The sequence below is a fragment of the Zingiber officinale genome, chromosome 10B (assembly GCF_018446385.1).
Source record: "Zingiber officinale cultivar Zhangliang chromosome 10B, Zo_v1.1, whole genome shotgun sequence".
Classification (NCBI taxonomy): Eukaryota; Viridiplantae; Streptophyta; class Magnoliopsida; order Zingiberales; family Zingiberaceae; genus Zingiber; species Zingiber officinale.
Window position 1 is genome coordinate 6,950,869 of NC_056005.1, and position 11,547 is coordinate 6,962,415.

Consider the following 11,547-nt stretch of genomic DNA (forward strand, 5'->3'; position numbering starts at 1 on the left):
TTCTGTAGGCAAATGAAAACACCTCAATTAGTGAAGATATGAAAGGAGAGTCAGGTAATCTTACCGAAAGGTGCACTCAAATGCGTCTAGATGGGGCTTAGCCCGAAAGTGTATAACACGTTCTCCCGTAGCAAAGAAGAGAGTCGAAGTTGCACTCTATTCAATTTTTCAGAAGCAAGGGAATAGGCAGGTCGGTGATGATGGTCACTCAACTCAAAAAGAGAGGGAATATTGGGATGCCATTCAATAGGCCAAGTCACGGAATCAGGCAACTGGACATAGAAAAAATGGGACTTCCAGCCTTTATTGGAAGAAGGCATGCTCTCAAAAAATTTATACCCGGTCCTGGATTGCACCATGAAGACACCCGGCTCCGATCGCTTAAGGGAATAGAAATGATGGAAAAGTTGAGGAGTCAAAGGAATCTCATACAGACGACATAGAATTACCATTCCACACATGGCGCGGAAGACATTGGGGGTGAACTAGGATAAGGGGATACCAAAATACCGGCTCAAGGAGGAAAAGAAAGAAGGGATAGGAAAACGGAGACCGCCGAGAAGTTGGTCTTTGAAGAAGGTCACAAAGCCGATGAGAGGAGGATAAGGATGGTCATTGCATCCCTGAACACGAAACTGGTATGCTTCAGAAAGTTGCAAGCTAGATTGCACCTATCTGAGGTCACTCCTATCAAAATCAAAATGAAAATACGCATACTATGTACTATAGTTTCTTCAACCATTGTCGAATCGAAAAATGAAGAAGCAGAAGATGTGGGAGGAGAAGCACTTACAAAGGAGATGCATGAAGGGGAAAGTGAATGAGCAGAAACGAGCATAGAAGGAAAGGTAAAAGGAAGACGAAGCACTAATGAGCAGTCATTGGAAGCCTTTAGGATTTTTAAACCAAAACCTGTAAGGAACATGGGGATTTGAGCCAGACAATCAAAATGGCAAGCTGCACGACAGCCGTCAGATCAACGGAGAGAAATGCCATCTGGGCGCGTGCAAAAAGCGTGCATTAGGCATCATATCAAGGAGAGTTCGTAGGACATGTGTCAGCTCCCTATGAAGGGGCATTTATGATGGAAAGGACAGGAAAATCATGGAGTTGATATGGGAACAGTGACACTATGCCTCACAGGTACCATGTCTTAAGTGTTGGGATCGACGGACGCGGCTAGAGAGGGGGGTGTGAATAGCCGCCCCAAATCGTTCGCGTTTCTTCCTACGATTAGGGTTAGCGCAGCGGAAATAAACAATAGAAATGACAACGGAGAATAGCAAACCTCAAACTCATCGATGTAACGAGGTTTGGAGATGAAACTCCTACTCCTCGGCGTGTCCGTAAGGTGGACGAAGCCTATCAATCCGTCGGTGGATGAGTCCCCGGAAAATCGGCTAATAAGAACACTCCTTCTGGGTGGAGAAACCTCGCCACAGAAACTTCTTGCAACAGCAAGAAAGGTGTACAAAATACAGCACAAAATAGAAGACAATATGAATGTACAAAACAAAGCTTGCCTACTGTTCTTGTCGACTGGAATCCGAAGCAGCAACTTCAAGAAACTCACAGCAGCAGCTGATCAGTCGAGGAAAGCTCACCCGAAGCTTCAAGAAGGAGCTCACACGAAGCTCAGTAAGCTAAGAGCTCAGCAAAGCTCGATCACAGTCAGGAGTAGGAAGAAGAAGAGCAGCAGCACTGTAGAAGCCCTTGAACTCCTTTTATAACCTGCACTCAACCTGCACTGCACCTGCGAAGAACAGAAGACTAGCCGTTGTGAGCCAACGGCTAGTTCTGGACCGATCAGGCTTCAGCCTGATCGGTCCAGGGAACCTCTGATCGGTCCTGGGGACCGAACAGACTGGCTTGATCAGTCCTCGGACCGATCCCACCTCTCTGTAAGAGAGGTGGCTGCGTCTCTGATCGATCGTGGAGACCGATCAGACTCCCTGCTGATCGGTCCCCAGACTGATCAGTTCACTCACAGAAAGTTGGCTCAACTCCTCTGATCGGTCTCCAGACCGATCAGATGACTTACAGAACCCTTCTATTTGTTATCTGATCGGTCACCAGACCGATCAGATACTCAGGCATATCGCTGGATCGGTCACCAGACCGATCCAGGTTTAGAGCTCCAGCCCTAAACCCTAAATGGTCATGAGAACGAGCTACCGAGCCCTCTCTTGACCTAGTCCGGAGAACGAGCTACCGAGCCCTCTCCGACTTCGTCCGATCCAGAGAACGAGCTACCGAGCCCTCTCTGACCACAGTCTGGAGAACGAGCTACCGAGCCCTCTCCGACTCTCCGTGCCAAGTCTCCAACTTGGTCTTCTCCGTGCCAAGTCTCCATACTTGGACTTTTCCCGTGCCAAGCTCCCTTCTTGGACTTTTCACCAGATGTCTGGTCAACCTTGACCCATCTGGATTTCCCTTACCTGGCTTCACTCACCAGGACTTCCAAACTGCCTAGCTTCACTCACTAGGTCTTTCCCCTGCCTGGCTTCACTCACCAGGTCTTTCCCAACTGCCTAGCTTCACTCACCAGGACTTTCTCCAACTGCCTGGCTTCACTCACCAGGACTTTCACTTTCACCTAGCTTCACTCACTAGGATTTTCACCTGGCTTCACTCACCAGGATTTCCTGACTGCCTGGCTTCACTTTCCGAACTGCCTGGCTTCACTCACCAGGACTTTTCGAACTGCCTGGTTTCACTCATCAGGACTTTCCGAACTGCCTAACATCCCAGTTAGGACTTCCCAGTCAAGTATCCGGTCAACCTTGACCTACTTGACTCTTCTTCATTCAACCTGATCAGACCCTGATCAGTATCTCTCCGCATGGACAACTGCACCTGCATTGTCCATGTCTACATGTCTTTCTGTATTGTCAAACATCGAAACCATGACCAAGGTTTACGCTTGGTCAACTAGGTCAACCTTGACCTACTGGAAATTGCACCAACAATCTCCCCCTTTTTGATGTTTGACAATACCTTTAAGTTAGGCTAATCCAATAGCCTCAACTTTCTTCATGCCACTAGGTAATGAAACATAAGTTACAACCTTACATTCTCCTTCTAAGAAGGCAACCTCCTTCTTAGATAATGAAGGCCTAACTTAAATCCTTCATTCTCCCCCTATTGGCACACATCAACAAACTCTCCCCCTGAAGAGTAAGTTATCGTTGTTCACAACTTCACTCATTGTGATCAACAAACTCTCCCACTAACTCCAATGTTCTTCCTTGAACATTCTCTAGACATTCTCCATTCTCCTCAAACTCCAATGAGACATTCTCCCCCTTTTTGACACACATCAAAAAGAGTGAATCAAGGTCAGGAGTTTCTTCCTAATGAAAGTCTCATACCTTTCATTGAAACCCTTAATTTCCCCCTTGACACTAGAGTCAACAATTAACTTAGTGATAATCCCATATCACTTAAGTCTTTTAGGAGTAAAAACTCCCCCTAAAAATCAACTTCCCCTTGACTAATAGGTAAAACTCCCCCTAAAGGTCAACTCCCCCTTGACCATTGCACCAACAATGTCTTGAAGAGTTTCAACCCTTTAGAAATCCAAAACACCAACTTCATTGCTGAAATTTCAGAAATTTCAGACAGCACAGTCGAAACTGGCACGCCCTGATCGGTCACCAGACCGATCAGGTCTTCCTTGGATCGGTCACAGTGACCGATCCACAACTGCTTGGACCGATCAGACTCCCTTCTGATCGGTCCACAACCTCTGATATCAGTTTCTGAATTTCCTTCCGAAATTCAGACACCCCTACAAAATTCCAGAAAATTTCAGAAATTATAAAACTTTGAGGATACATTCCTCATAACATATACTATCAAGGAAAAATAGTTTTCTACGAAAATAGCTTCCATTTTTCAATCTTGATACAAAGTTCACAAGTCTTTGAAATAGCTCAAAGTTAACTCATCTTTGTATCACATTGTTCAATGATGAATGCTATCACTAGAAAAGCTTCATCAAGGTTTTTCAAATCAATTTTGAAATGATTTTAAACCTTTCAATTTAGGATCATAATCTTAGGGCTAAATGTACATGACTTGTACAAAGGCTTTCCCTATGATCCCCAATTTCGAATTAGGCTCATCTAGGTACAAGAACTATGCACCTTGATCCTAACTCATGATCCTAATATCTCACACACATCTAAGGTGTATCAAACACATCCAAGTCAATTTTGATGTGAGATATGGGTTTAGGTCATCTTAGGCTAAGTTCTCATGCATTTTCTAAATAACAATTTGATCTCCATATCAAATTGTGTTTTTGTCCTTAAATCAAATTAATTGATTTTAAATGCAAAAGATGATGACATGGCATAAAATAGTATCATAAATGGAACATGTGCCATTGTCATGATGTCATGGCATAAAGTGTGAAACTCTAACTAAGGCATGACATATAAATAACCTAAGCATTATCATGACATTTCAAATGATACTAAATTAAGTATGATGTCATGACATGGCATATGGCAAGCAATATATGGCAAATAGCACATAAAGGTATAGAAAATACCTAATTCTAGCCTTAGTTGTCATTTTTGATAATTTTGATCATTTTGCCATAAGTTCTATATTCCTAAGTGTAATAGACCTAGCATCTTATACAAAAGATTTTTAGATCACTATGTGCCAATTAGATTGACTCTAGAAAACTCCTCAATTGTGATTGGCACATCCTAAACACCTTAGGAATAATTTTCCATTTCATTTCCAAGGCTTGATTACACTTTGAAAATTCCTAAAGTGCCACCTTTTGCCATGATTAGGTTAACTACCTATTCAAGTAAGGTTGGCTCACCCTAACTCATCTAGCGTGATGAAATCACGCTCCTAGGAACCCAATACCTATTGGAGCTCATTGGGTTCACTAAATATTCACTAGGGATGACTTCCCTAGCAACCCTCCTAATGACCCTCCTAGGCTTTAAAGCCTTGGTCATTTGGGACTCATCAAGATCCACTCTAGAGGTGACTCCCCTTGTGACCTTGATGATGGTCTTTCTAGCCCTAGGTCTTGTTCCATAATCGAATGGAACATTGTGATAAGTGGGCTTGACCACTTGGGACTTAGGTTTGTGACCCAAACCTTTCTTGTCCTTGGACATTGGTTTTTGACCCTTAAACCCTAGAGATGACTTCTCCAAGTTCTTAAGAGCCTTTTCCAAAGTATCAAGTCTTGACCTCAAGACTTGATTCTTCTTCTCTAATACCTCAATTTTTAATTTGTCATTGTTCTTTGAGGTACTCCTAGGCATATGTCTAGTAGTTTTGGGATTCCTATCTAAGTTCTCCTTAACCTTAGATGAGTTAATCCTAGGGTTGACATTTCTAGAGTTGTCCTTATTCAAACTAACATGTTTAGCACCTAAGCACATATATTGTTTCCTATAATTAACATGCTTATCATTCTTGACAATAGCAATAAGGCTACTAGCATGTGTCCTATTATTATTGCAATAATGTGCCTTAGAGATTACCTTAGAGTTTGCCTTAGCTCCCCCTATCGATGTGCTCGTCTTCTTGTCCTTGTGAGGTTGCCTCTCCCTCGGACATTGGCTCCGATAATATCCCCTTCGCTTGCATTGGAAGCACATCACGTGCTCCTTGCTCTTGCATATCGGGACTCCGGCTTCCTTGACTTTTGGTGCCGGTGGAGTCTTCCTAATCCTCCTTGGACACTTACTCTTGTAATGTCCATACTCCCTACACTCAAAGCACATTATGTGTAATTTATTTGAAATTGAAATGCTTGAGTTACCTAGGGTTGAGGATGGATGAAGACTTTCTTCTTCATCCCTTCCGGAGGTAGAAGCTTCTTCCTCTTGCTCCATTCTTGAAGAAGAACTCTCCTCCTCTTCTTCCTTAGATGTTGAGTAGCCCTCAACTTCTGATTCCTCTCCTCCATGAAGTGAGCTACTTGGCTCACTTGACTCCTCTTCATGACTTGAAGTGGAGTTCTCCTCATGGAACTTTGCCAAGTTGTTCCACAACTCCTTGGCATCGTTATATCCACCTATCCTACACAAAACATCATTAGGTAAAGAAAATTCAAAAATTTTCAATACCTCATCGTTGACTAGGGATTGGTGGACTTGTTCCTTGGTCCACTCCTTCTTCTCTAGGGTTTCTCCTTTTTGTCCATCGGAGGCTTGAAACCTAATTGAACACAACTCCTATTTTCAAGGTTAGTCATAAGAAAGTACTTCATTCTTACCTTCCAAAACGCGAAGTCGTCGCGATCGTAGAAGGGTGGAATCGTGACATCTTCTCCAAATAGATCCATTCTCTAGCTTGTGCTCCCCCGGGTGTTGATCCAACGAAGAGCGATCTCGCTCTGATACCACTTGTTGGGATCGACAGACGCGGCTAGAGAGGGGGGTGTGAATAGCCGCCCCAAATCGTTCGTGTTTCTTCCTACGATTAGGGTTAGCGCAGCGGAAATAAACAATAGAAATGACAACGGAGAATAGCAAACCTCAAACTCATCGATGTAACGAGGTTCGGAGATGAAACTCCTACTCCTCGGCGTGTCCGTAAGGTGGACGAAGCCTATCAATCCGTCGGTGGATGAGTCCCCGGAAAACCGGCTAATAAGAACACTCCTTCTGGGTGGAGAAACCTCGCCACAGAAACTTCTTGCAACAGCAAGAAAGGTGTACAAAATACAGCACAAAACAGAAGACAATATGAATGTACAAAACAAAGCTTGCCTACTGTTCTTGTCGACTGGAATCCGAAGCAGCAACTTCAAGAAACTCACAGCAGTAGCTGATCAGTCGAGGAAAGCTCACCCGAAGCTTCAAGAAGGAGCTCACACGAAGCTCAGTAAGCTAAGAGCTCAACAAAGCTCGATCACAATCAGGAGTAGGAAGAAGAAGAGAAGCAGCCACTGTAGAAGCCCTTGAACTCCTTTTATAACCTGCACTCAACCTGCACTGCACCTACGAAGATCTAAGAGAACATCTGATCGGTCCTGGGGACCGATCAGGCCCCAGCCGATCGGTCCCCGGACCGATCCCACCTCTGTAAGAGAGGTGGCTGCGTCTCGATCGATCGTGGAGACCAATCGACTCCTGCTGATCGGTCCCCGGGCCCACTCACGAAAGTTGGCTCAACTCCTCCGATCGGTCTCGCACCGATCGATGACTTACAGAACCCTTCTGTTTGTTATCTGATCGGTCACCACACCGATCAGATACTCAGGCGTATCACTGGATCGGTCACCAGACCAATCCAGGTTTAGAGCTCCAGCCCTAAACCCTAAATGGTCCTGAGAACGAGCTACCGAGCCCTCTCTTGACCTAGTCCGGAGAACGAGCTACCGAGCCCTCTCCGACTTCGTCTGGTCCAGAGAACGAGCTACCGAGCCCTCTCTGACCACAGTCCGAAGAACGAGCTACCGAGCCCTCTCCGACTTTCCGTGCCAAGTCTCCAACTTGGTCTTCTCCATGCCAAGTCTCCATACTTGGACTTTTCCCGTGCCAAGCTCCCTGCTTGGACTTTTCACCAAATGTCTGGTCAACCTTGACCCATCTGGATTTCCCTTGCCTGGCTTCACTCACCAGGACTTCCAAACTGCCTAGCTTCACTCACTAGGTCTTTCCCCTGCCTGGCTTCACTCACCAGGTCTTTCCCAACTGCCTAGCTTCACTCACCAGGACTTTCTCCAACTGTCTGGCTTCACTCACCAGGACTTTCACTTTCACCTAGCTTCACTCACTAGGATTTTCACCTGGCTTCACTCACCAGGATTTCCTGACTTCACTCACCAGGACTTTCCGAACTGCCTGGCTTCACTCACCAGGACTTTTCGAACTGCCTGGTTTCACTCACCATGACTTTCCGAACTGCCTAACATCCCAGTTAGGACTTCCCAGTCAAGTATCCGGTCAACCTTGACCTATTTGACTCTTCTTCTTCCAACCTGATCAGACCCTGATCAGTATCTCTCCGCATGGACAACTGCACCCGCATTGTCCATGTCTACATGTCTTTTTGTATTGTCAAACATCGAAACCATGACCAAGGTTTACGCTTGGTCAACTAGGTCAACCTTGACCTACTGGAAATTGCACCAACATTAAGGACAAAAAATTCCATGTGGCTACCTCGAGAAGTGGAGTAAGAGGCGGTGGGAAGCGTTGATCGAAATTTGGCGCCTCATCCCAACCTCGGAATTAGAATAAGATTCAAATTTAACTAACACCTTATATAATACGTTTCATGATTACAGATGGATTGGGCTAAGTCCACAGGCACATTTCCTTTAATCTTCAGCGACCTCTTAGTTGGAATTCTAGACTCTCGCCCCAGCATAAGTTATAAGTGAGCATACTCTCACGACCAATGACTTCTGGATCGGTATTCCAGACTCTCGCCCTAGCGCGAGTTATAAGTGAGCATGCTCTCATGACCAACGACCTCTTGGTCGGGATTCTGGACTCTCACCCCAGCGCGAGTCATAAGTGAGCATGCTCTCATGACCAACGACCTCTCGGTCGAGGTTCCAGAGTCTCGCCCCAGCACGAGTTATAAGTGAGCATGCTCTTATAACCAACGACCTCTCGGTCGAGATTCCAGAATCTTGCCCCAGTGGGAGTTATAAGTGAGCATGCTCTCATGACCAAAGACCTCTCGGTCGGTGTTCTAGACTCTCGCCCTAGCGTGAGTTATAAGTGAGCATGCTCTCATGACTAACGACCTCTCGGTCAGGATTCCAGACTCTCGCCCCAGCACAAATTATAAGTGAGCATGCTCTCACGACCAACGACCTCTTGGTCGGGATTCCAAATTCTCGCCCTAGTGCGAGTTATTTTTGGTACAGGTTGCACCCAGATCAAATCTAGGTTTTGATGTTGTGAAAGGTTCAAGTTAATTCTTGTTATGATCTATCAAATTGACTAAGTGTGCATGTTATTTACTCAATCGAGAAAGACCTAGTTGGAGGCTAGATAGAAGAAGTCTTAGCAGATCGTGGAACCTAGGTGGAAAGACCAAGTGGGTCGAGAGGACCCGACACTTGGCAGTGAGATCAAGAGGTCTGGAGGACTGAAGATCGAGAGAAAGTTCCGGCGAGCCAATCAAGACTAAGTGAAAAGTCCAAACAGATCTGGATGATCAAATTTTGGCAGGTAGGTTGAGGTAAACAACTGGAGGAGCGACAGTGAGGTCATGTTCCTGAAAGGAACAACATAAGGTCGCTGATCCAACTGAAGAAACCGGAAAGGTTTCCAAGTTGAGATAAAGACAGTTGAACCGTCTATTATTATTACTCATGCATTTTATATATTACTGTACTAATCTCTGTTTTTGCAGGAATGTACTATTTAACTCTGTTTTACAAGTTCAGCCTGATCGATCGATCGAATAGGAGGATCAGTCAACCGAATAAAGCCAACTCAAAATAGACACCAGTTTAGATCAAAGCAGAGTGAAATATGTTATAAGCTTGATTGGTCGACTGAACCAAACGATCGGTCGACTGAACCAAACCATCGATCGACTGAACCAAATGATCGGTCGACCGAACCCTGACGATGTGGTACAGATTAGTTCGGTCAGAAGTAGAGAAGAAAACTAAGTTGATTGGTTGACCAAACCAATAGATCGGGCGTCTGAACGATCACCTCATCAATATAACATTAAGTGTGAATCTCGGCGAACAGGGAAATTCTCTGTTCGGTCGACCGAAAACAGTGATCAGTCGATCGAAAATAGTGATCAGTAGACCGAAAATAGTGATCGGTCGACCGAACACTTTAATGTCATTAAATGTCGAACATCGAATCAACATCGGAGCTCAGCGAATATGGAAAGGAGCTGGTTCGGTCTACCGAACCTAGGGATTGGTCGACCGAACATTGACGACTCTTATAAAAGTGAGCTCGAGGTCCGAGGCTGGGTAACGAAATCTGTTCTGGTTCAAACTTCATTTCTGTGCTAGTTGCTGCTCGTGCTACTACTCTATAACTCACGCAAGCAACTACCTCATTTGAAGCGCCGACCGAGCATCATCTTCCATATTAGTATCGGTATACTTTTATTTTACAAAGCTTGCATTGTACTTAAACTCACAAAGATAGTAGGTTGTTACTATCTTATATTCTTGCATATTGTACGCACTGCTTCTTTCCGAGGTTTTCGGAAAGAAGAGTCTCAGTGGATTGCCCATCGATACGATCAAGGATCGCGGGCATTGGAGTAAAAGTTGACCTAGGCTCCGAACCAAGTAACCGAACTTGTTCTTTATTTTTCACTGCATGACTTTGATTTAAACGATTAAAAGAAAAGTTTTTAAAAGCGCGATATTTACCCCTCCTCCCTCAATCACACTCATTCGATTCTACAATTGGTATCAAAGCCCTGTAGCACTAAAAGTACTTAATCGTTTTTCGAGCACTTTTACTTTTTTTTTCTTTTCCCTTATTCTTTTTATTAATTCTTTTTCTAGCACTATACTAATCCCAAGACGTGAGTCTTGGAAATTTGCTTATTTTTTTTATGATATAAGGATGTCGAACTCCTACCAAGAAGGGTACAACACCGTCTGACCTCCACTATTCAAAGGGGAGAACTTCAACTATTGGAAGAACAGAAAGGAGTGCTATCTTAAATTTGACATTGAGCTGTGGTTTACAATACTAAAAGGCAACACACCTCCAACAAAAGATTGAGTACCACTAGAACCAGAAGACTGGACTCTCCTAATGATCAAGAAGGCATAACTAAACTACAAGGCGATCAACACCATTCAGTGCGAGCTCACAATGGAGGAGTTGAACCGAGTCGGTCCATACAATAATGCTAAAAAACTGTGGGACTATCTGGTATAGCTATACGAAGGGACCGATGAGTCTAAGGTAAATAAAAGAGACACACTTTTAAATAATTTATTTAATATTAAAATACTTCTTGGAGAGACGGCTTTGCAACTACATGCTCGACTAAAGGACATCCTCAACGACCTCCATATGATCGGACACAACTTGGAGAACTGCGAAACAATAAGGTACGCACTAAATGCTTTTCCACGGAATGCTTTGTGGGTATCAATAGTAGATGCTTACAAAGTTTCTAAGGATCTTTCAATTCTTAAACTAGATGAGTTATTTTACGAATTAGAAATACACGAACAATCTAACTTGAGCCAAGTCAAGAAAGGAGTCGCTTTGTATGCAGGTCCAAGCAAGGAAACCAAATCAAGAACAAAGATCAAATCAGAAGGTGAGTTAGACTCTGATTCAACAAATGAAGAAGAATTGTTCAATATGGTCCGGATATTGCTAACAAAGAAGAAATTCAAAAGAACCTCCAAAAGGACACCAATCAACCAAACATAAAACAAATCAAAAATGATTTGTTACGGATGCAACAAGAAGGGGTATTTCAAAAACGAATGCCCAAATCAGAAGGAAGAAAGACCCAAGTCGACAAGAACGAAAAAAGCCCTCCAAGCGACATGGGACAAGACATCTTCCGACAAATCCGACACGGAAAAACCAA